Source organism: Saccostrea echinata, unplaced genomic scaffold, assembly GCF_033153115.1.
Source record: "Saccostrea echinata isolate AGI-Se365-2 ecotype Australia unplaced genomic scaffold, CSIRO_AGI_Sech_v1 ptg000081l, whole genome shotgun sequence".
Classification (NCBI taxonomy): Eukaryota; Metazoa; Mollusca; class Bivalvia; order Ostreida; family Ostreidae; genus Saccostrea; species Saccostrea echinata.
Genome location: NW_026889830.1, coordinates 2759300 through 2771679, shown reverse-complemented (window position 1 = coordinate 2771679; position 12380 = coordinate 2759300). Strand labels below are relative to the sequence as shown.

Below are 12380 nucleotides of genomic sequence, written 5' to 3'. Positions count from 1 at the left end.
TCAAAATTATTAATTACTGGTACATGTATCAAAATCATTAATTGATAGATTTAAACAATATTTTAATAGTTTACATCTTTGTAAGATGCAATAATGCTGAACAAAATATCACTAATCTCCAATGCTTCTCTTTTGTAGTAACTGACTGTCCTTTGTTTATTTATGAGTCTCTTCTTATGAAATATAAAACTGTAACCTAAAGGTGCTGAAGATCCATAGGAGATGAGAGTCCATGCCTGATTATCTTTATCCAAGTACCAGCATTGAATCCATTCTTTAAACTCTAATCTTTGTTATTCCTAAAATAATAGTTACATATAATTATCATTTACCACATTAAAACTCATTGTTCTACATTGATTTAAAGGTATTAAAGGGTTTTTTTAAATTTATAAACTACTTTACATGGAATCTCAAGTTTACATGTATGTAATGCAGTAATTTCATGTAAAATCTCAAATGGTTGCATGTGCATGGCATGTGGTCCCCCACCTTTGGAGTCTTATTAGTTGGTGGTGTGCAATGATGTTTTTCTTGCTGTCTCAAAAATACTGTCAGCTTTTCCTTCATAACCATGATGCAAACCATCTTGCGCATTCTGTGAAAATGATATAGGGTTTCATTTCAAAAGTATATAATTCAAATTACTAACTTATGAAATATGTAAAATATCTTTACCATATTTTCTATCATTTATGTCTCAGGTTTTAACCATATTACAATTTAAACTGTAACCAGTTATGAATTCTGTAATCTTGCTACTGATTAAATTAAAACTACAAAATCAAATACCCAGTACTCTCACAGTACCTGTTATAAAACACTTTTGGGTCTTCCCTTTTCATTCTATCTCTTCAGTCAAACAAGTTCTTGATCATTTTGAAAAACAACAAGGAATATTTTTCATCTAGATTTATATGCAATATGACATACAGAGAGAGAGAGAGAGAGAGAGAGAGAGAGAGAGAGTAGGTATAAAGACAACTAAATATACCTATTTAACAACCCTATTCAGATTAAAAATGTTGTTGGGCCAGTCAAATATAAGTCAGCAATAGCTTGACAAGACTAATAGAATTTTCAGTGATATATCTTTTACAAATTATACCATCAGTAATGTTAAAAAATGTGCATAAACAGCCTTGTCTGAAAAAATATATATATTAAATAAATCAAGCTTTTTGGTGGTTTTTATATCTTGGTTGATTTTTTTTTTCTGTCCATACTTGATTTTGTTATTTAGTTATCATTTCTGACTAGTGCCATGTTGACATGGGTAGAGCAAACAAGAGGCCAATTGGCCACAATGCTCACCTGAGTCTAATATATATTCGTATGTAAAACTTTGATCCCCATTGTGGTCCTACCCTATCCCAGGGGTTCATGATTTCAACAGATTTCAATCTACACTACTTGAGGATTCTTCAATACAGGTGACTCTCGATCTCTCGAAGTTCAAGGGACCGTAAGAAAAGTTCGAGAGATCGGGGGGTTCGAGAGATAGAAAGTGAATAAAATCCGGAATTTTCAGTTCCCATCATCATTGCTCTACTATTGTACATACCGGAAGTATATGTTGATAATGTCATTGCACGTTTTCTTTCATATTTTACAGGTAATTCACTTAATTTCAAAAACAATGATCGTATTTTGAATAAATAAAATGATTATTTTAAGTTTCAATATTTATTTGTTCTCATTTCATGATTACATGAAACCTGAATAGCAATTGTCTAATTGGCTCTCCCCCGGGCTTGATCGGTCCTTCACAAGATTGTTCGTAATCGGTATTCAGTTCTTGAGATAGGATTTCTTGTGCAATGTTTGCCAAACTGGGATTGTGTAGACTCTAATAATATTAAAGTTCATAATCTATGGAAAAATTACTGACACGTCTCTAAATTATTTCCTCAAAATTATCGTCCCGTCCAGTCAAAATAAGTTGTGACGCGATTTGTTTATAATTTAACAGTTAACCAATTAATTATATCAACTCTCGGACGATTCACAGGTGTAGCGTCATCTATGTAAACACCCAATTAACACGTCCATCCCAGCCCCAGGCGTTCACTGTTATCCAGGTAAGTCCAAGCTGCATTAATTTTACGCTTGATTGACATGTATACATGCGCAATCAAAACTTCGAGAGATAGAGAGTAAAAAACAATGAAATATGTGTAACGGGACCCAGATCTTGGTTCGAGAGATAGAGAACTTCGAGAGATGGGGAGTTCGAGAGATCGGGAGTAAATTTGCTTAGTTATATAGAGGAAAAAACGGGACCGGAGGTTCACTTCGAGAGATCGAGAACTTCGAGAGATCGGAGTTCGAGCCATCGAGAGTCACCTGTATATACATGTATCTGTATGACTAATCATGGCTTTGCTGTTCTTAAAAAGAAGAATTATCACTATCTAGTGTGAAACTTTGATTCCCCATTATGGCCCTATACTACCAGTATGTCTAGTTCTTGAGAAGAAGATTTCTAAAGATTGTTACCTAGTATCTACATTTTTTTTAAAGTAAAATTTTGACCACCCATTAAAGCCCCATGCTACCGCCACTTTTTCACAAAAGTTTCAACCCTTTTGGCCCAGTTTTTCATGAGAAAAAGACTGATAAAGTTTTTTACATATGTATTTCTATATGTAAAACTTTGATTGCTTATTGCGGCCAATCCATATCCCTTGGGGTCATGATCCAAACAAACTTCCCACTACATTATGTAATAAAGCTTTCACATAAGTTTCATCTTTTCTGTTCCAGTGGTTCTTGAGAGGAAGATTTTTGAAAGATTCATTAAATTTTCACTAATCTTTAATTATCTGCCCTTGAAAGAGGGCAAGGCTCTTCATTTGAACAACATTGAATCTCCTTCATCCAAGGATGCTTTGTGGCAAATATGGTTGAAATTTGCCATGCAGTTCTGGAAGAAGATGAAAATGTGAAAAGTTTTAAACAAAGATGACAATGACACCTGGAACAACAACAATTGACAAAGTGTGATCAGAAAAGCTTACTGGAGCCTTTGGCTCAGGTGAGCTAAAAAATCAAAACCTATCACATAAAGCATTTACTTCTTTTAATTAGTAAAATTTACATGTTCATTTTCAATTTGAATTACCATAAACCAGGGGCCTAAAATAAACATAGGTAATCAAAGATTACGAAGCTCACCTCGACGAAGGTTATCTATAAGTAAGGCAAATCTCACATCATATTTTTTCTAGATAGTGTACATCCCAAGATCAATATCTATACAAGTTTGGTTTAAGAAGGACTTATAATTACTTGGAAATAGACCTGCTCAAAAAACTTTAACCTGGTCACTCATCTGGAAAATCTAGGTCAGATTCAGCATCCGAAGCAAGTGTGTAGTGTTCATCCCTAGATGCATCATCCATGCAAGTTTGGTCCAGGTAGGGCGTATAGTTACTTGGGAATGGACCTGCTCCAAAAACTTTAACCTGGTCACTCATCTGGAAAATCTAGGTCAGATCCAGCATCCGAAGCAAGTGTGGTAGTGTCCATCCCTATATGCATCATCCATGCAAGTTTGGTTCAGGTAGGGCTTATAGTTACTTGGGAAAGGATCTGCTCCAAAAACTTTAACCTGGTCACTCATCTGGAAAATCTAGGTTAGATTCAGCATCTGAAGCAAGTGTGGTAGTGTCCATCCCTAGATGCATCATCCATGCAAGTTTGGTCCAGGTAGGGCTTATAGTTACTTGGGAATGGACCTGCTCCAAAAACTTTAACCTGGTCACTCATCTGGAAAAATCTAGGTCAGATTCAGCATCCGAAGCAAGTGTGGTAGTGTCCATCCCTATATGCATCATCCATGCAAGTTTGGTTCAGGTAGGGCGTATAGTTACTTGGGAATGGATCTGCTCCAAAAACTTTAACCTGGTCACTCATCTGGAAAATCTAGGTCAGATTCAGCATCCGAAGCAAGTGTGGTAGTGTCCATCCCTAGATGCATCATCCATGCAAATTTGGTTCAGGTAGGGCCAATAGTTACTTGGGAATGGATTTGCTCCAAAAACTTTAACCTGGTCACTCATCTGGAAAATCTAGATTAGATTCAGCATCCGAAGCAAGTGTGGTAGTGTCCATCCCTAGATGCATCATCCATGCAAGTTTGGTCCAGGTAGGGCTTATAGTTACTTGGGAATGGATCTGCTCCAAAAACTTTAACCTGGTCACTCATCTGGAAAATCTAGGTCAGATTCAGCATCCGAAGCAAGTGTGTAGTGTTCATCCCTAGATGCATCATCCATGCAAGTTTGGTCCAGGTAGGGCGTATAGTTACTTGGGAATGGACCTGCTCCAAAAACTTTAACCTGGTCACTCATCTGGAAAATCTAGGTCAGATCCAGCATCCGAAGCAAGTGTGGTAGTGTCCATCCCTAGATGCATCATCCATGCAAGTTTGGTCCAGGTAGGGCTTATAGTTACTTGGGAATGGATCTGCTCCAAAAACTTTAACATGGTCACTCATCTGGAAAATCTAGGTCAGATCCAGCATCCGAAGCAAGTGTGGTAGTGTCCATCCCTAGATGCATCATCCATACAAGTTTGGTTCAGGTGGGGCGTATAGTTCCTTGGGAATGGACCTGCTCCAAAAACTTTAACCTGGTCACTCATCTGGAAAATCTAGGTCAGATCCAGCATCTGAAGCAAGTGTGGCAGTGTCCATTCTAGATGCATCATCCATGCAAGTTTGGTCCAGGTAGGGCTTATAGTAACTTGGGAATGGGACTTGCTCTTAAAACTTTAACCGGGACGCCGACGCTAACGCCGACGCCAACGCCGGGGGTATAGCATAAGCTCATCTCGACTTCGTCGAGGTGAGCTAAAAATTAATTTGTTTGCAGTTGCCTACCCACGCACTGAAAATGCACCTGACCCAAACTTTTTTTTTTTAGCCATTTTGTATTATTATTTTTTTTAAGTTTCAGTTTTTCAGGATATTGAAAATGTTCTATCTTTTATCTTTGTTTTTATCAAGTGAAGGTTATTTATGTTAAGTAACCCTTGAAGTATGAATATCTCTATAAATTGTTATCTAATAAAAGTCTGAAAAATAACTTATTTTTAAAAAAAACAAAAACTACCTATCCACTATAAAAACTATAGGTCGGCAACTGCAAACAAAGAATTTTTTAAGCTAATGGCCCGGGCCTTCCCACTGAATCCCTTAAATTTGGCCACGTTAAATAATGGTTGTTGTATGGGACATGTATTGATTAATGATGAGAGCACAGACAATGTTTCATACCAAGTCTTATATGATGATAAAACATTCTATTGTTAAGATGATATTCTCCTACAGACCCGTTTTAATGAAAGACTGTGTATTAGCAAGGTTATGTAGCAAAACAAACCGGGCAATAAGTAGTATTTAGAGAATGAGACGGGTTCTGTATCGTAGATACAAATTTGGGGGTGGACGAGTGCATAGCACTAGTCTCCGCCCCCAGATTTGTATCTACAATACAGAACCTGTCGAGTTCTCTAAATGATTTGTGACATGATCAATCAAGAAAAAGCACCGCCCACTTTATACCTGTGCAGCATTCAAACTACTGCCAGTGTTTGTTTGTTCTCTCTGTAGATGAGGCCTTGATGGGGAGTATGCCTCCGCAGTAGATATATATTTCCACGGACAACGTAAGATTTAGTCAGATTAGTTTGACAACAGGGGAGACGTTGTCTTAATTGATAAGGTGGACAATTTAACCTTGCTGTAGATGGAGACTGATCCTAATTTATTTCAGATGTCTTATAATCTCAGTTTAACTAGATACACATGCAGGCGATACAGACTTCAATGAACTTTGATGTCATGAATTTTTATTTTCTTATTGAAATGCGACATTAAATTTAAAAACGAAGAGAAAGAGATGTGTGGCAGTCGTCAGCGATAAGAATTTAAGATGAAATGTTAAAAAAAGAAATGCTCAAAATGGACTTGAATGAGTTTGCACGAGAAGATTTGCACGAGAAGAATGGAAAATGGAGGGGGGGGTGTGACTGTGTGAAGTTCACATAATGTATGCTGCACCCGTGAATCCATTGGCTTAACTATTTTGAAGGGAACCCCAAAAAAGCAGGGAAAGCAAACAGGTTTTCAGAAATTTATTAAACATAGGATGCTTTCCATAACAGCAAATTTTCCTTTTTGGTTGGATTGAAATAACGTGTAGATTCTGTGTGGAATAATTTATTAAAAATTGAGAAATTTTGATATTTTACATTGCTAGGGATATATTTCTCCAAATTTTATAATAAGAAAAAACTCAGCATTTACTATTTGTACTTCCTTTTGATAAATTGAATCAGATCTATTTTTAGACTGTGCTGTATTTTAGATACAGAATAGTTGGCTAATACAAGACAGTATATAGGGTTAATACAGAATGGAAATCAGCTCTGCCCTCTGTAGTCCTGTTCTGTATTGCTAATTAATACAGAACGGCAAACTTCAAAGAAAAACACTGAGCTATCGTGTCATAACTAACTCTGGTCAATGCATTTACTCTGAACAATTCGGAGATTTCTGACTGTCAACATGGCATGTAAATTTGAATCGCGTAAAAAAAACGTTGACAAAAGTGTTGAACTCTTACATTATATGGATTAATTTTTGGGGGTGAAAGGTATCCCTGTGACAAAAAAAGGTTAACTTTGTTATTATTAACTTGACGGTTATTTTTCAATGCAATTTCATTTATTTTCTCCAAAATCATTTCAGAGTGTTTCCACCATTTTCTGCTACATTGCGGGAATATGGAAGGCATTCTAACTGTGGTCAGGGCCTGTCCCAAGACACAGTAACATTATTCTAACATATATATGTGTAAGATGTCATTTTTTTCAAAATGGACATGATATTGATATATGTAGGAACTGGCCATCCCCAACAATTTTCCCAATACATACTTTACTGTATAAAATATCAATAACCGTACATAAGAAGTGAATTTAAATTAAATCCTACCTATCAAGCTGTTCAAACAGCTGTCCAAATAGGGAATACCTAATTGAAGACCTACAGGTAATTGAAGACCTACGGAAGACCTAGGGAAGACCTACAAAAATGTGGGCTATATACAGCAAAACTGATGTGATATTCTGATTAATTATGTCTTAAATATATAAAATACACAAAAAAGTTTTCTAAAAAGAAGTTTTAAAGTGTATTTTTAAAGCTCGATATGGGGAACTATTTCTTCTCTCAGACGACCAACACAAGAACGATAACTCGCGTAAATAACAAATCAGCTGTTCACCAAAACATATCAGAAAAATGTAAATAAATCATTAGTTAAATGAAGAAAAATAGAATCATTGAAGATATTTAAAAATAAATACATCAAAGATGAAATAATAAAAGGGAATATTCAATTAGATATTATTTTATTTTGTAAAAAATATAAATAAATAAAATAAAATAAAAACAAAAAACTTAACCAAAGCAGATACATATACATATTACATGTGTATATAATACCATAATTTGATCAATCATAAAATATATGTATATTTTTAAATGAATTATTAAATTGTTATAACAAGTTTCCAGATCCTATGAGTGGACTTTTTTTTCACTGAATTCCTTTGTTTAATTTTTTAAATTTATTTTAAAAATTATTTTGGTATATCAATGTACAAATTAAATATTATAATTTAAGTAAATATGTTTATGCTTTTGACAGAGTGTTAAAAACTTATCAAATATAAGTTAACTAAAAAAATCTTAAGTAATTTTTCTTAAAGATCCACACAAAATCTTCTCGTATTTCACTGAGCCTGAACAGCAAAAAATAATAATTTATTCAAAATATGCATACAGTCATATCATTCAAGTGATTACATGCATGTTACTTGTTTAATTATAAAAAGAATTTGTATACTTTGTATGTAATTAACAAACAGAATAATTTCTTGCTGCTATCCATAAATTCATTGATTAATTCTGTATATTTTAAACTGTCCTGTTCATTTATATTTCATAGGATTCCACTTAAAAGTCTTATTATATTCATATTTCAGCTAATATTTATTTTTCATGATATATTTATTGTTCTTATTTTAAGGAGATGTCAACCAGTATAAGTTTCAGAACTTCTGTTTCCATTTCCTTTCAATTGTTTTAAATAAAAATATGTTCAAGATCAATTTTGGCTCGATCTACATGTTAAAAAAAAATTCTTAATGTTTTAATTAGTATTTCTTGGCATACATGACAGGTTATTTTAAAATACATTGTGCCATTCAATTTTTTTTTAAATTGTTCTTGCCACTGTAAGATAAATATGCTTTTGATTAAGGGAAAAAAGTGACCATTTTGGAAATTTTTTTTTTTTTCAAAATGTTATCAAGCCACATGTAAACTCATTGATTTTTTTTATTCCTTCACTTCATATCTTAAATTATATTAAGAAATCTAATTCTTTCATGTAGCAGAGACAATTTGTGTCTCTTCAAGAAGATAATATAATTCAAAGATTTTTTTAAAATATATTCTTGCTATGTTGACTGTAAATTAACTTCATCAGTGTGGGGTATGTTGATAATTGCAATCAAAACACGGATATATCCTCAGGGTGTGTATATAACACATTAGTGTTGAAGCCTTTAGTTCAGAGTGATATCTCACTTTACATGATTTAGGACAAATCCACAGTATACATATCATTCCAGCTTATATCTTTATTATAAACATGATTGAAAAACTCAACAAATATCATTTGGATTTTTTTATTTGTGTATTCCCCTTTTCCGATAATATAAACATGTGTTGTTGTTTACAAGTCAACCAGAGTTACCGTTCTTGCGATAGGTCGTCTGAGAGAAGAAATAGTTCCCCATACCGAGCTTTAAAAATACACTTTAAAACTTCTTTTTAGAAAACTTTTTTGTGTATCTTATATATTTAAGACATGATTAATCAGAATATCACATCAATTTTGCTGTATATAGCCCATATTTTTGTAGGTCTTCCCTAGGTCTTCCGTAGGTCTTCAATTACCTGTAGGTCTTCAATTAGGTAGGCCGGTCCAAATGTACCGGTGGCGCCGGTACATTATCTTCCCTCTCCAAGTTGAGTAAGCTGACACAATCGGACTGCAACTGCTCTCTGAGGGCTTACTCTTGGATTCTGGTGGATTAACTTAGAAGCTAAACTTCCGACATAGACCAGACTGATGTCAGTAATAAGGAAAATTGCTGATACCCTTATCAACATGATCACAGTAATATTCCCAAGCTAACGGTTACACTTTCTCGTTTCACGGATTTTTTTTCCCTCTTAATTTACACGAGCTCTATGTCCAATCTGTTCTTGTAAATTCCTTTCAATCATTTTTACTCAATTCACACGGATATTTGCAATGAACATCACATGATGCATCAAAATAACTTTGCCGAGTACAGCTTTTCATGGAGGCCGCCATTTTTTTTAACTACCGCCACCTATATAAATTTCCTAAGGGAGATAACTCATACGAAGAATCTTCACAAATACCAGATTTTTAACACCTTGTATCTTTTCAATCCTTCGTTTGCACAAAAATGTTAGAGTAAATTTAATTTACACTTTCCATTTTCACTGTAATTATGTGTTTAGATTTTATACATCTTCTTGGGTTTAGAAGAAATTATTTTCTGAAATATGCACTATTTACACACTATCCATACAAAATTACCCCTGGAGTACCCTATCCCTAGCTATATGAAAAAAGAAGAATTATAACAAATCCATTCGTTATCATTCATTTTAGACCCAAATGAATATATTAAACTCAGTTTTAATGAATTTGCAGATTATCGATGTAGCGCCTTTTCTGTGCTACCTGCATGATTTTTACGCGGAGCCCTACTTAATCTGCCATAGCAAGAATGATGCAAGTGATGAAAAATATTTGCTAAAAAGGATCAATTAAAATTTCTAATGTTTAAAAAAATGTTTTCTTTACTCTTTATTTATCATAATTTTATGTGAATCTAGTTTTAAATTTTATATTCTGTTTTAATCACCAAATGTAAGATTATCACTATTTAGAAAAAAAATTCTCAATTAAAAAAAAGTTGGGTCTTTTAACTTTTGAGGGGGTGTAAACTTCTTATTTTATTAGTCCCCTGTGGGTGAAACTGGAGGGGACTATAGGTTTTCTCCTTCACGGTCTAACTGTCAGTCTGTTCCATTTGGTTTTCCACACTTCTTTGTTTTATTACAGCTATGCTCTGAAAAGTGGGGTTTTCCTTTTAATTTATTTAGTAAGCATGTTCTACATGTATATGACACATCATGTTCATGTACACATGTACTTAGGGATCAATATTTTTATGATGTTCATTTTTAAATTAATGAATAAACTACTGTTTTAGAGAGTCTTCAAAATATTTGCACACCGTATGTAATTATTTTAATCCCCTACCAGTGACACCGGAGGGGAGTATAGGTTTCCCCCTTATCTGTCCATCAGTCTGTCTGTCAGTCTTCGTCACTTGGTTTTCTGGATTTTTTTTTCTAAACACTCGCAGATACATGTGTATTCAGCTGATTTTAAGTATATGTGAGTGTACCTGGATAAGTTACAGATCAAGTTTGCATTTCATTACACTTTGTTGATTTTTGACAGAATTATAGCCTTTGGGAACCAGATTACTGTGACTTGCCAGTAAGCTTATGCAATACTCTCAAGATGATTGTTATTTTGAAATTTATTTTCATTTACAAATAACAATTAACATATACATATAACAGTAGAATGTATAAGGATTACATTTAAAACAAAAATAGCACATCATAAGTACATGTACATTGTAGGGCAACATACAGTTTATAAAATGATAATGTATAAATATGCAGGAAGGATTTTATGATTGGAAGTGTTTTTTTTTAAAACATGCTTGATTAAATGATCATTTAAATTTAATTTCAATATAGATGCATGCATGATGGTGGGCTGAAGAAGAAAACCAGGACAAATGAAAATTCCTAGTGTTCATCAGAAAAATGATCGAATCATGCAGCCATTTTGAGTGCTTGAATGCCCAACTGAGAGAGCCAGCCAATGCGGAAAATATTTCTTGGAAGTTACACCAAATCTGCTGTGACAATTGAATTAAAGCTTTAAAAGTACATTTAAAAACATACTGCCTTAAAATTACATTTGTATATGGTGTAATTATTTCAAGGAGATACAACACACCTGGTTTAACAGTAAGGTCCATAGCTAAACATGGATATGGAATTTAGCTCACCTGATCCAAAGGCTCAATTGCAAAGGTTCAATTGCACAATTCTGATAAAAAGAAGTCTTTGGTGTCCAACAATGCATTATTTATATGTTTGAGTGTTTACCTCCATTAACTTTTAACATTTTCTAATTTTTTTTAACATTTGGTCAATGTAAACCACATTTGGTACAATGTATCTCAGCTTAAAAGGAGTTATAAAGCTTATTCAAATAAAGGGCTGCATCCTTTTCCAAGGGGAGATAATGAAGAAATATGAAAAATGGGATAATGTCAAAGACATTTAAAAACTTTCATTTTATGATCTATTTGGTCATATAAGACAAATGTTATCCAAGAGTTTTCTTAATGAGCATAGATTCAAGTTTTTTTCATTGCCCCTAAGGCAAGGGTAGAGCTGCAGAAGGGGTTATATGTTTTGCATAAAAATAGATATAAGTGAAAAACTAGCAGGGTGACATAAATCAAAGTCATATGCAAACATTACAACATCATATGGATTTAATTTTGTTCAAATTATAGACATTGGGGCTAAAAGTAAGGTTTTCATTTTGCATGTATCTATGTGTCAACATTTAAATTTGTTTAATTTATGGGCATTGGGGTTAGAAACGGACTGAAATTAGGGTTTAAATTGTACATGTATAGAAGTGTCAACATTTTTTATAGGAATATGGAGGGGGAAAATCTTTAAAAACAATCTTTTTAAGAACAGTAGACACAAAATGTCTCAGGCAAGCATTTTGGCTTTTGGCATCTTCAGTGTATTAGATTTTCATTCATATAATTTTAAGATCATAAAAGTACACCCTAGCTTTTCTGAAGAAACAAAGTGAGTTTAATTTTTTAAAATAATAAATGATTTTAATGGAAAAAGATGAATTAAGCCTAGTCATAAAGGTCCAGTTTTTATTTTGAAGTCTTTGTGAGGGTTTTTACTTATTTGAGAAGTAATTTGAATTTGTACTTGGTTGTGTGTGGCACATAATTATATCTGTGTAAACCAGTATATTATATGCAAATATTGTTCAGAATTAGTTGACTTATTAATGAAATTAATTGTAAAGATTCAAGTGATCCTTCTGGTCAGGTGTTTTTTTTATTACAAGTTC

At 33.5% G+C, this 12380-nt stretch overlaps 1 long non-coding RNA gene across 1 annotated transcript; it reads right to left on the bottom strand.

Annotated features, from left to right (window-relative positions):
- Positions 1-101: 101 nt before the first annotated feature.
- LOC133176822 (uncharacterized) lies at positions 102-879 on the bottom strand. Its single transcript, XR_009719557.1, has 3 exons — positions 811-879; positions 493-598; positions 102-299 (listed from the first exon to the last, which is right to left on the bottom strand). It is a non-coding gene; the product is annotated as an uncharacterized LOC133176822 (long non-coding RNA).
- Between the last annotated feature and the right edge of the window lie 11501 nt (positions 880-12380).